Genomic DNA, 10,532 nt, shown 5'->3' with positions numbered 1-10,532 from the left:
TCTGGTGTTCATAAGGCTGACTCTTCCAAGTTGCAAAACATTAAATAGACGGATTAAGCCTTATTTACCTACTATTTTAGAGTACATTAATTGTAAAGCACAATTTATCACATTTATAGCTTGTGATAAATCAAGGTCAAAGTCAAACAGCTTTTCTGTATCCTGACTGAAATCCATTATTAAACCAATGAGATCAATTTGACATTGAAAACTTTTAAATAATGATGCTTGGAACATGAAGGATGTAGTTCAAAACAAAGTGAACAGAAAATACGTACCTATAATTCAACCATTTATGTGTCAGCAATGTCATCTTAGTAGATTCATAACCTGCAAAAGGTTTAAGTTGTTTGTGGTGTAAACCACAAACTGGATTGTCTACAAAAGCTTACCGCCAGACCAGACCACCCTGAGCTCTCCTGATCCCATAAGGAGGATCTGTTCTGGTAAGTAGCTAAATGGAAAACCATTTAATGCTATGGGGCTGTGGTTCCCAAGGCTGGGCTCATTAAACTAAAAACTGGTAAAATCATAATGGTAATAGTTATGAAGAGTAGTTTACAGTAGTTCATCATACAGATCAAAATCAACTATGTGTTGTGTGTATTCAGCCCCCATGAGCCAATCTTCTTACTGCAATTACAGTCTTTTGGGGTATATGTTTCTATCAGCTATGATGTTGAACTCCATTAATCTTCCCATCAACCCTGACCCTGTTGTTTCTTAGGGAAAGCTTCCCAAAAGTATGATGTTTCCACAACCATGTTACAGGACTTTCCATGTTGTTCTTTAAACAACAGCCTTCTTTTTGCCACTCTCCTATAAAGGTCCACCTGATGTCCACCTGAGCTTAGGATATCTTTTGCTCCCTTAAAGTTACGATGAGCCTCTTGGTTGTTTCACTGGACAACCACACCTTTGTAAGGTATGGTGTAGCGGAGGGCCCCGGAATGCAGACAAGCAGGAGGCATCGGTGGTGAGTAACTGATTTAATTAATAAAACAGACAGGCAAGACATGCTTGGCATGAACGCAGGACATGACATAAAGAGAGATGTGATCCAAAATGTTTCTGTGAGAAATGAACAGAACAAAGGTGTATAAATGGAGCAAGGTACAGGTGAAAAACTAAACTGATTACAGGTGGACAGAATGAGGGGCTAATTGTAAACAGACAGGAGAGAACAAAATGTGATTGGAGCAAAACAGAAATTCAAGGATACAAACTAATCAGGAAAACATAACGTACAGAACATGAACTAGAACACGAGAAACTTGAGCACAGCCAGGAAAATAATAAACAGAAACAAGATCCAAAACGTAAACCGAAAATAAGAATAACTTCAACGCAAACAAAGACCCTAACACCCTCAAATCATGACCACCTTGGTATGCTAGCTGTTGTACCATGTCCTTTTCAATTTTTGAATGATAGATTAAACAGCACCGAGTAGAATGGCCAAAACATGGGATATTGTTTTATAACCTAACCATGCTTTCATGCTCTTCATAACTTCCTTACTTGCTCGTCTTGTTAGTTTCCTGGTCTTCATGATGGTAGTGGTTCAGTGATGTTCTCTAAAAAATCTCTGAGGTCTTCACAGAATGGCTGCATTTAGACTAAGACTAAATTACACAAGGATGAACTTTATTATTTACTAATAGGTGACCTCTGAAGGCAATGGTTGCATTGAATTTTATTTCAAGGGTATCAGAGAAAAGAGGGCTGAAGACAAGACACATGCATGCCACACTTTTCATGTTAGCATTTATTTATTTATGTTTCAAGTCAGAAACCAAAACTAATAAATCAAAGGTTTGGTGATGTTGCTTTCAAGTGGCCTTGTGGCACCACATAGGGTGCCAGCACACTACAGTGAAGTATTGAATGAGTGTATGTAAATAACACTGTAGGACCAGAGGTTTAGAAAGCACTGTATGGCACATTTTAAGTTAAACATTTATGGCAGTCAGAGCTAAACTTTTTAAACAGATTCAAAGGTCACACGGGAGCTTACCTTCCTCAGCTCTGGAGATGAAGCCTCCCAGAGCAGGGTGGAGCATAAACAATCATTGAAGGTCAAGCTCCCTTCTGCAGGTTAAACAAGATAAAGCAAATTGTAGAGCTTCTCCTACTCCTGGGAGTGAAAGAGTGTTTACTGTGAAGGACAAGCTTTAAATATATATATATATATATATATATATATATATATATATATATATATATTTATATATATATATATATATATATATATATATTTATATATATATATATATATATATATATTTATATATATATATATATATATATATATATATATACAGTCATTATATCAGTCCACATAGACAGATGACAGCCTTTATTTTTGTCAATTGTGTTTATTTTCTGCTTACAGCCAATGAAAACACAACATTTAAGTCTAGATTATAACATCCATCCATCTATTGTATACCTGCTTGCCCTTGTAGACAAAAAAAAAGATCTTTAATAAAGTAAAGTGGGCTTAAGTATGTGTAATAAAAGTGTCTATTTTAAAAGGTAATTTTAATTTGAAAACCCAATCTCATGGGAACACATATTATTATTTATTAATTAAGACTGTATATGACTGTCTATATACTATACATGGTAACTTAATCAACACTAATGTAATGTGTTTATGACAAAGCTCTTTCAAAATGTTCTAACTTTAACATTTTTAAGATGGTGGAACACATTAATCTAGTTTATTGTATATTCAAGAGTTTCTTACTTCTGAAATGAGCAATAAGCACATTTGTATGGTGTCAAGGAGGAACTACTAAAAGCCTAAGCGCTTTTTATCTGTCAAAAGAATGAAAAAAAATAATTTTTGGACTTCAGTCTACTCTTGCATGATCACGAGTCTGTGTTTGGCAGAAAAAGGGAAGGAAACATGGGAAAGAGACAGATTGACTCATTAATCGCCAGAAGGAAGAGTTTTATGAACAAAAGCTATGTGGCCTGTGTGGGCACCTGACTTATGTATTTTCTGGAGATACAGCCTGCATACAAGCTCTTTCACTTGGTCTAGAATAATAATGAACTGTTCAATATCTATGGTTCTATATGTAGTATGCTCAGCAGTTCCCCCTCCTCTTCACTGGCAGTGTTGTTGACAGGTGGTCCCTGTGATTTGCCTCTGGACATTGGTCATTTGAAGGATCATTCCCTTGGTCTGCTTGGAGATCACCTGGGCTTTGCTCTGTATTAATGAGTTAGTTTTGGGTTCCCTCAGGCTCCAGAGTAATCTATCAGCATACATCTACAACAAGGCTGAAGAGTTGCAGCCCATCAACTTAGAGGTACTCATAAATCACAGGTTTCAAATCCCTTATTAGAAACAAGATAGAAACACACATTGGTCTTCCTTAGACCGTGCCCAATTGCAACAAACAAACTTGTTCATTTACAATAACTGATTTTCTATATACAGTATACAGTACAGACCAAAAGTTTGGACACACCTTCTCATTCAAGTAGTTTTCTTTATTTTCATGACTATGAATATTGTAGCTTCACACTGAAGGCATCAAAACTGTGAATGAACACATGTGGAATTATATACTGAACAAAAAAGTGTGAAACAACTGAAAATATGTCTTATATTCTAGGTTCTTCAAAGTAGCCACCTTTGGCTTTGATTACTGCTCCGCACACTCTTGGCATTCTGTTGATGAGCTTCAAGAGGTAGTCACCTGAAATGGTTTTCCAACAGTCTTGAAGGAGTTCCCAGAGATGCTTAGCACTTGTTGGCCCTTTTGCCTTCACTCTGTGGTCCAGCTCACCCCAAACCATCTCCATTGGGTTCAGGTCCAGTGACTGTGGAGGCCAGGTCATCTGGCGCAGCACCCATCACTCTCCTTCTTGGTCAAATAGCCCTTACACAGCCTGGAGGTGTGTTTGAGGTCATTGTCCTGTTGAAAAATAAATGATGGTCCAACTAAACGCAAACCGGATGGAATAGCATGCCGCTGCAAGATGCTGTGGTAGCCATGCTGGTTCAGTATGCCTTCAATATTGAATAAATCCCCAACAGTGTCACCAGCAAAGCACCCCCACACCATCACACCTCCTCCTCCATGCTTCACGGTGGGAACCAGGTATGTAGAGTCCATCCGTTCACCTCTTCTTCTGTGTTTGGCTTTTTCAGAGTGAAGTGTTGATGTATTGGTGTTGATTTTGGTAGTATCAACTCTCCACTAATGAAACATAAGAGTGTTGGTGTCAAATCACGGAGTTGACGGTATTTAACACTAATGAGTGACACTTTGAACATCCGGGTACTTGGACAGGTACCCCCCGTGAAGGAATTTGTCAGCAGCCATTTTCTCACACTCACATGGCACATGAGAAGGAGAGACTGGTGAGTAAAATTTCACAAATTAGTCATCGTGCCCTTGCTACTTTTATTAAAATGAGTTTACGCTGACTCGTTTCTAAATTTAGAGACAGATTAAAATTTATTGGCATTTATAACAAGTTTTCGTCGCCGTTTTTTGCTAACTTTAAGCAGACCTGCCCGAACGTTAGTGTTTATTTCATGTCATGTTAAGACATCGTGGGTTAACGTTAAACTAAATTCCTCTCTAAAATATAGTTTTGAACAATTTAGGTTAGGTAGCCAATTAATTTTAAATGTTTTTTCTAAACGTCCTCGGTCGTGTAGCGGGTGTTAGGGTTAGGGGTTAGGTTTTTTTTTTCTTGAATCTGGCTCCCCTGCACGGCCTTGATGGCTGGCTATCTTCAACTTCTCCTGGAAGTTATGTAAACATGACGCTCTGCTCCCTCTGCACCCTCCCTTCCCTGAGGACATCTGTGGACCTGCTCAGAACTTTGTGGCCTGTTGATGAACATTCCAACATACCATCAAGGACAATGGCCTCTGTGACAGTGCTTCATGGACTTACTTGCACACACACACATGCTCAAGATAAACATATGCACCCCCTCACATCGCCTTCACCGTTCCCGGCTTGATGTTGTTTTGTAAACTTGTTGCTTCTTTGTGCTGAGGTTTATTGCAATCTCAAACTGTATCCTGCTAAAGATAAAGTGTGAAATATTATTTTTTTCCTCTACTTACCTAATGTGGCCTCTTTTCTCATCTAACAAGGGCAGCGCCTGTGAGTGGGCAGCAAAGCCTCGGTGACCCGTCCCCCCCTTGTCTTGTGTCATGATGTATGTTTGGATGGGTTGTACAGGAATTCTAATTTCCCCTCGGGGATCAATAAAGTATCTTTGAATTGAATTGAATTGAATTGAATTGAATTACGGGTTAGGGTGAGTGTTAGGGTTTGGGGTTAGGGTTAATATTTAACACTGTAAGAGTTTATTAGACAACACTGTCACAGTGTTAATAATTTTAAGTCATCCTGTAGTGTTAATATATAACACTGTAAGAGTTTGTTAAGCAACACTGCCTAGTGTTAATAATTTTAACTAAATAAAAAGTGTTAATTTAACACTTTGCCTGTGGTTCCCATATAAACCCTGGGAAAGTGTTCATTTTAACTCTGAGGGTGTTAAATTTGCGATTTCAGATTTATTGTGTGTGTTTTAAAGTAAATGCTGAAAGCTGAAGAATGGAATGTGTAATACTGTGTAAAGTTTAAAACAGAGCAGATCAAGGAAAGAACTGTAGGATGACTGGGAGTGACGAGAGCCAGCTGCATGCTGACAGCGATGGGAGGAAGGGAGGATGCAACTACAGACCAGCTGCGTGGCTATTATCTGCATCTCCAAGGCTGAGAAACAGAATCAGTAGGTCACGATGACCATGACTAAAGTATTGAGCAATAATCAAGAAGCTGAGCTGAATAGGTTGTGCAATAACTGAGAAGCCTAATAAGGGGCTCACTGGTGAAAGCATCAAGCACCATAAAAGCAATGCTGAAGGAGGGAACGGGGTTGTTTCCTTGCAGAAGTCCAGCGAACAAGATCGGACGGAGACAAGAAGCTTAGATGGAAAAGGAACAGAGACACAGCCCCACTGATCGACTGCATTAAAAAAGAGGATCAACCCGTGAGCCCAGAAAGGACTGTGCCTCAAGATTAAGAAACTGATTTCATCTAAAGCCTTTTTATCCAGACAACAGAAGTGAACTTGATCGGTGAACAGCTGATTGCTCTACAGGTCCTTCTCAAAAAATTAGCATATTGTGATAAAGTTCATTATTTTCCATAATGTCATGATGAAAATTTAACATTCATATATTTTAGATTCATTGCACACTAACTGAAATATTTCAGGTCTTTCATTGTCTTAATACGGATGATTTTGGCATACAGCTCATGAAAACCCAAAATTCCTATCTCACAAAATTAGCATATCATTAAAAGGGTCTCTAAACGAGCTATGAACCTCATCATCTGAATCAACGAGTTAACTCTAAACACCTGCAAAAGATTCCTGAGGCCTTTAAAACTCCCAGCCTGGTTCATCACTCCAAACCCCAATCATGGGTAAGATTGCCGACCTGACTGCTGTCCAGAAGGCCACTATTGACACCCTCAAGCAAGAGGGTAAGACACAGAAAGAAATTTCTGAACGAATAGGCTGTTCCCAGAGTGCTGTATCAAGGCACCTCAGTGGGAAGTCTGTGGGAAGGAAAAAGTGTGGCAGAAAACGCTGCACAACGATAAGAGGTGACCGGACCCTGAGAAAGATTGTGGAGAAGGGCCGATTCCAGACCTTGGGGGACCTGCGGAAGCAGTGGACTGAGTCTGGAGTAGAAACATCCAGAGCCACCGTGCACAGGCGTGTGCAGGAAATGGGCTACAGGTGCCGCATTCCCCAGACCTGGGCTACAGAGAAGCAGCACTGGACTGTTGCTCAGTGGTCCAAAGTACTTTTTTCGGATGAAAGCAAATTCTGCATGTCATTCGGAAATCAAGGTGCCAGAGTCTGGAGGAAGACTGGGGAGAAGGAAATGCCAAAATGCCAGAAGTCCAGTGTCAAGTACCCACAGTCAGTGATGGTCTGGGGTGCCGTGTCAGCTGCTGGTGTTGGTCCACTGTGTTTTATCAAGGGCAGGGTCAATGCAGCTAGCTATCAGGAGATTTTGGAGCACTTCATGCTTCCATCTGCTGAAAAGCTTTATGGAGATGAAGATTTCATTTTTCAGCACGACCTGGCACCTGCTCACAGTGCCAAAACCACTGGTAAATGGTTTACTGACCATGGTATCACTGTGCTCAATTGGCCTGCCAACTCTCCTGACCTGAACCCCATAGAGAATCTGTGGGATATTGTGAAGAGAACGTTGAGAGACTCAAGACCCAACTCTCTGGATGAGCTAAAGGCCGCTATCGAAGCATCCTGGGCCTCCATAAGACCTCAGTGCCACAGGCTGATTGCCTCCATGCCACGCCACATTGAAGCAGTCATTTCTGCAAAAGGATTCCCGACCAAGTATTGAGTGCATAACTGTACATGATTATTTGAAGGTTGACGTTTTTTGTATTAAAAACACTTTTCTTTTATTGGTCGGATGAAATATGCTAATTTTGTGAGATAGGAATTTTGGGTTTTCATGAGCTGTATGCCAAAATCATCCATATTAAGACAATAAAAGACCTGAAATATTTCAGTTAGTGTGCAATGAATCTAAAATACATGAATGTTAAATTTTCATCATTACATTATAGAAAATAATGAACTTTATCACAATATGCTAATTTTTTGAGAAGGACCTGTAAGTTTCAGGCTTCTGGAAGTCCTGAATCAATTTATGTCTCCGGGTTTCCTTCAGCCTCTGGAAACTACTGTCTTCGGAGACATATAACAACAAAGATCCTGTTTAACCATCAAAGCCTGGAGCATCAGTGCTTGCCACTTAAAGGAAGAAAACTGAAGATTAAGTCGTTTTCCCTTCAAGAAACCACTCGTTGCCAGAAGAATCTTCTCCATCAGGTGCATGGATGAGCCTCCGTCTTCAAAGCCTCCCCAAACTCACTAGTTTCAGCATCAGGGAAAGACAGGTTGAGTTGATTGATTCATTTCTATTATTGAAATTATTTTGTGTTGCCGAATTTAAGCTGTTACTGACCCCTGCAAAAGTGTTACTAATTAAAGAAAGCATATAAAATTCTAGTTAAATCCTGGACATTCAATTATTTGAGTCACTGTATTTTTTCGTTTTTCATTGGTGGTAAAAAGTCTTGTTGCCTGGTTCCAAGATATTTTAGGAGGTTTTTATAGGTTGCCTTAACCAAGTTTGTTAAAACAGCGCCCCTGGGGCTCGTGCCGAGCCACTAAAATCAACCTAGCCCATATACCAAGAGCCAGTTGTAAAATTAGGGAATGAGCAGCCGTGAACAAAAGTGACTGTTGAAAGTGTGGATGACTGCGATAGGCTACTCAGTTGTCCAGACCTCCAGCTGAAGAAGGGCGAGACTTTTGTTTGAACGCTGTCAGAGGCTAGGCGAGTCATTTCCCGACACCAGCTTCAACAGAACCTTCATTAAACCTGCTTAGTAAGACCTTTCAGGGTTGGGGAAGTCCGGACCGTTGGATGGAGAGCTGGTTTGAGCAATCCCTTTAGACATTTAGACATAGGGAAGTAGGAGGGAGGGGTTAGCTCATCGGACAACAATATATATATATATATATATATATATATATATATATATATATATATATATGTACAGGGGTTAGACAATGAAACTGAAACACCTGTCGCTTTAGTGTGGGAGGTTTCATGGCTAAATTGGACCAGCCTGGTAGCCAGTCTTCATTGATTGCACATTGCACCAGTAAGAGCAGAGTGTGAAGGTTTAATTAGCAGGGTAAGAGCACAGTTTTGCTCAAAATATTGAAATGCACACAACATTATGGGAGACATACCAGAGTTCAAAAGAGGACAAATTGTTGGTGCACGTCTTGCTGGTGCATCTGTGACCAAGACAGCAAGTCTTTGTGATGTATCGAGAGCCACGGTATCCAGGGTAATGTCAGCATACCACCAAGAAGGACGAACCACATCCAACAGGACTAACTGTGGACGCAAGAGGAAGCTGTCTGAAAGGGATGTTCGGGTGCTAACCCGGATTGTATCCAAAAAACATAAAACCACGGCTGCCCAAATCACGGCAGAATTAAATGTGCACCTCAACTCTCCTGTTTCCACCAGAACTGTCCGTCGGGAGCTCCACAGGGTCAATATACACAGCCGGGCTGCTATAGCAAAACCTTTGGTCACTCATGCCAATGCCAAACGTCGGTTTCAATGTGGCAAGGAGCGCAAATCTTGGGCTGTGGACAATGTGAAACATGTATTATTCTCTGATGAGTCCACCTTTATTGTTTTCCCCACATGCGGGAGAGTTACGGTGTGGAGAAGCCCCAAAGAAGCGTACCACCCAGACTATTGCATGCACAGAGTGAAGCATGGGGGTGGATCAGTGATGGTTTGGGCTGCCATATCATGGCATTCCCTTGGCCCAATACTTGTGCTAGATGGGCGCGTCACTGCCAAGGACTACCGAACCATTCTTGAGGACCATGTGCATCCAATGGTTCAAACATTGTATCCTGAAGGCGGTGCTGTGTATCAGGATGACAATGCACCATACTAATAAATGAATAAATGATTGTGGTCTAAAACAAGGTGTTTCAGTTTCATTGTCCAACCCCTGTATATATATATATATATATATGCATGTATGTATGTATGTATATATATATATATATATATATATACATGTATGTATATATGTGTGTGTGTTCCAGAGTTGCCTCCCAACATAAAGAATTGCAGCTTCATTTGAGCTCAGTCTGTTAATTATACCAGCTATTTGAGCTTTGATCTTTGGAGCTGATCCCATTTTGGAGCCAACTGTAGATACTGTCTTCTCCTAAGTCGATCGCCCATATCCAATTAGGGACTGAATTTGACAAGGGCTGAGGAACTTTAGTGTTTGCTCTTTTCAAGTACTTTAAATTTAGAGTCTGCAAGCCCTGCAGACGGCTGATTATTGCACTCTGCCATGTCCTGAAATGGAGGACCTTCTTTACTGAACTTTGCTGAAAAGATGCCAGAAGGAGCACTTACAGGCAAACAGCAAGTGATCTCACACAGATTTTATGTTATAACAATGTCAGGAGGAGAGATAAAAAAAAAATAGTTAGGAATTTAACTCACTTTATTTTCTTTCCCAATGTTAATATGAAGCTTCTTTGCTGCCATCAACAAAACAAGTTGAATTTTACATAAGATCAAATACATTTTTTGATAATTTCAATGCTCCTGAATTGTCTTCTAATAATAATACAGTCCTAAACTTTGAGATGTCATAGATTTCATTTAGCAGTTAAGTCCCAGCTAACCAACATCTACAGTACATTATGGCTGGTGAGGTCACAATTACATGTTTTAGTCATCTATGTCATTGCAACATTTTTGTTGATGGTGCAAAACTTTCTGTGCTGTTTATATAATGCATTATTTGAGGTTATTGCTGCCACTAACTGTGTTCCCTCTGTTCTCATTTTAATAGGGGGTACCCCTGGC

Source organism: Girardinichthys multiradiatus, chromosome X (assembly GCF_021462225.1).
Source record: "Girardinichthys multiradiatus isolate DD_20200921_A chromosome X, DD_fGirMul_XY1, whole genome shotgun sequence".
NCBI lineage: Eukaryota > Metazoa > Chordata > Actinopteri > Cyprinodontiformes > Goodeidae > Girardinichthys > Girardinichthys multiradiatus.
Note: the sequence above shows the minus strand (reverse complement) of the source record.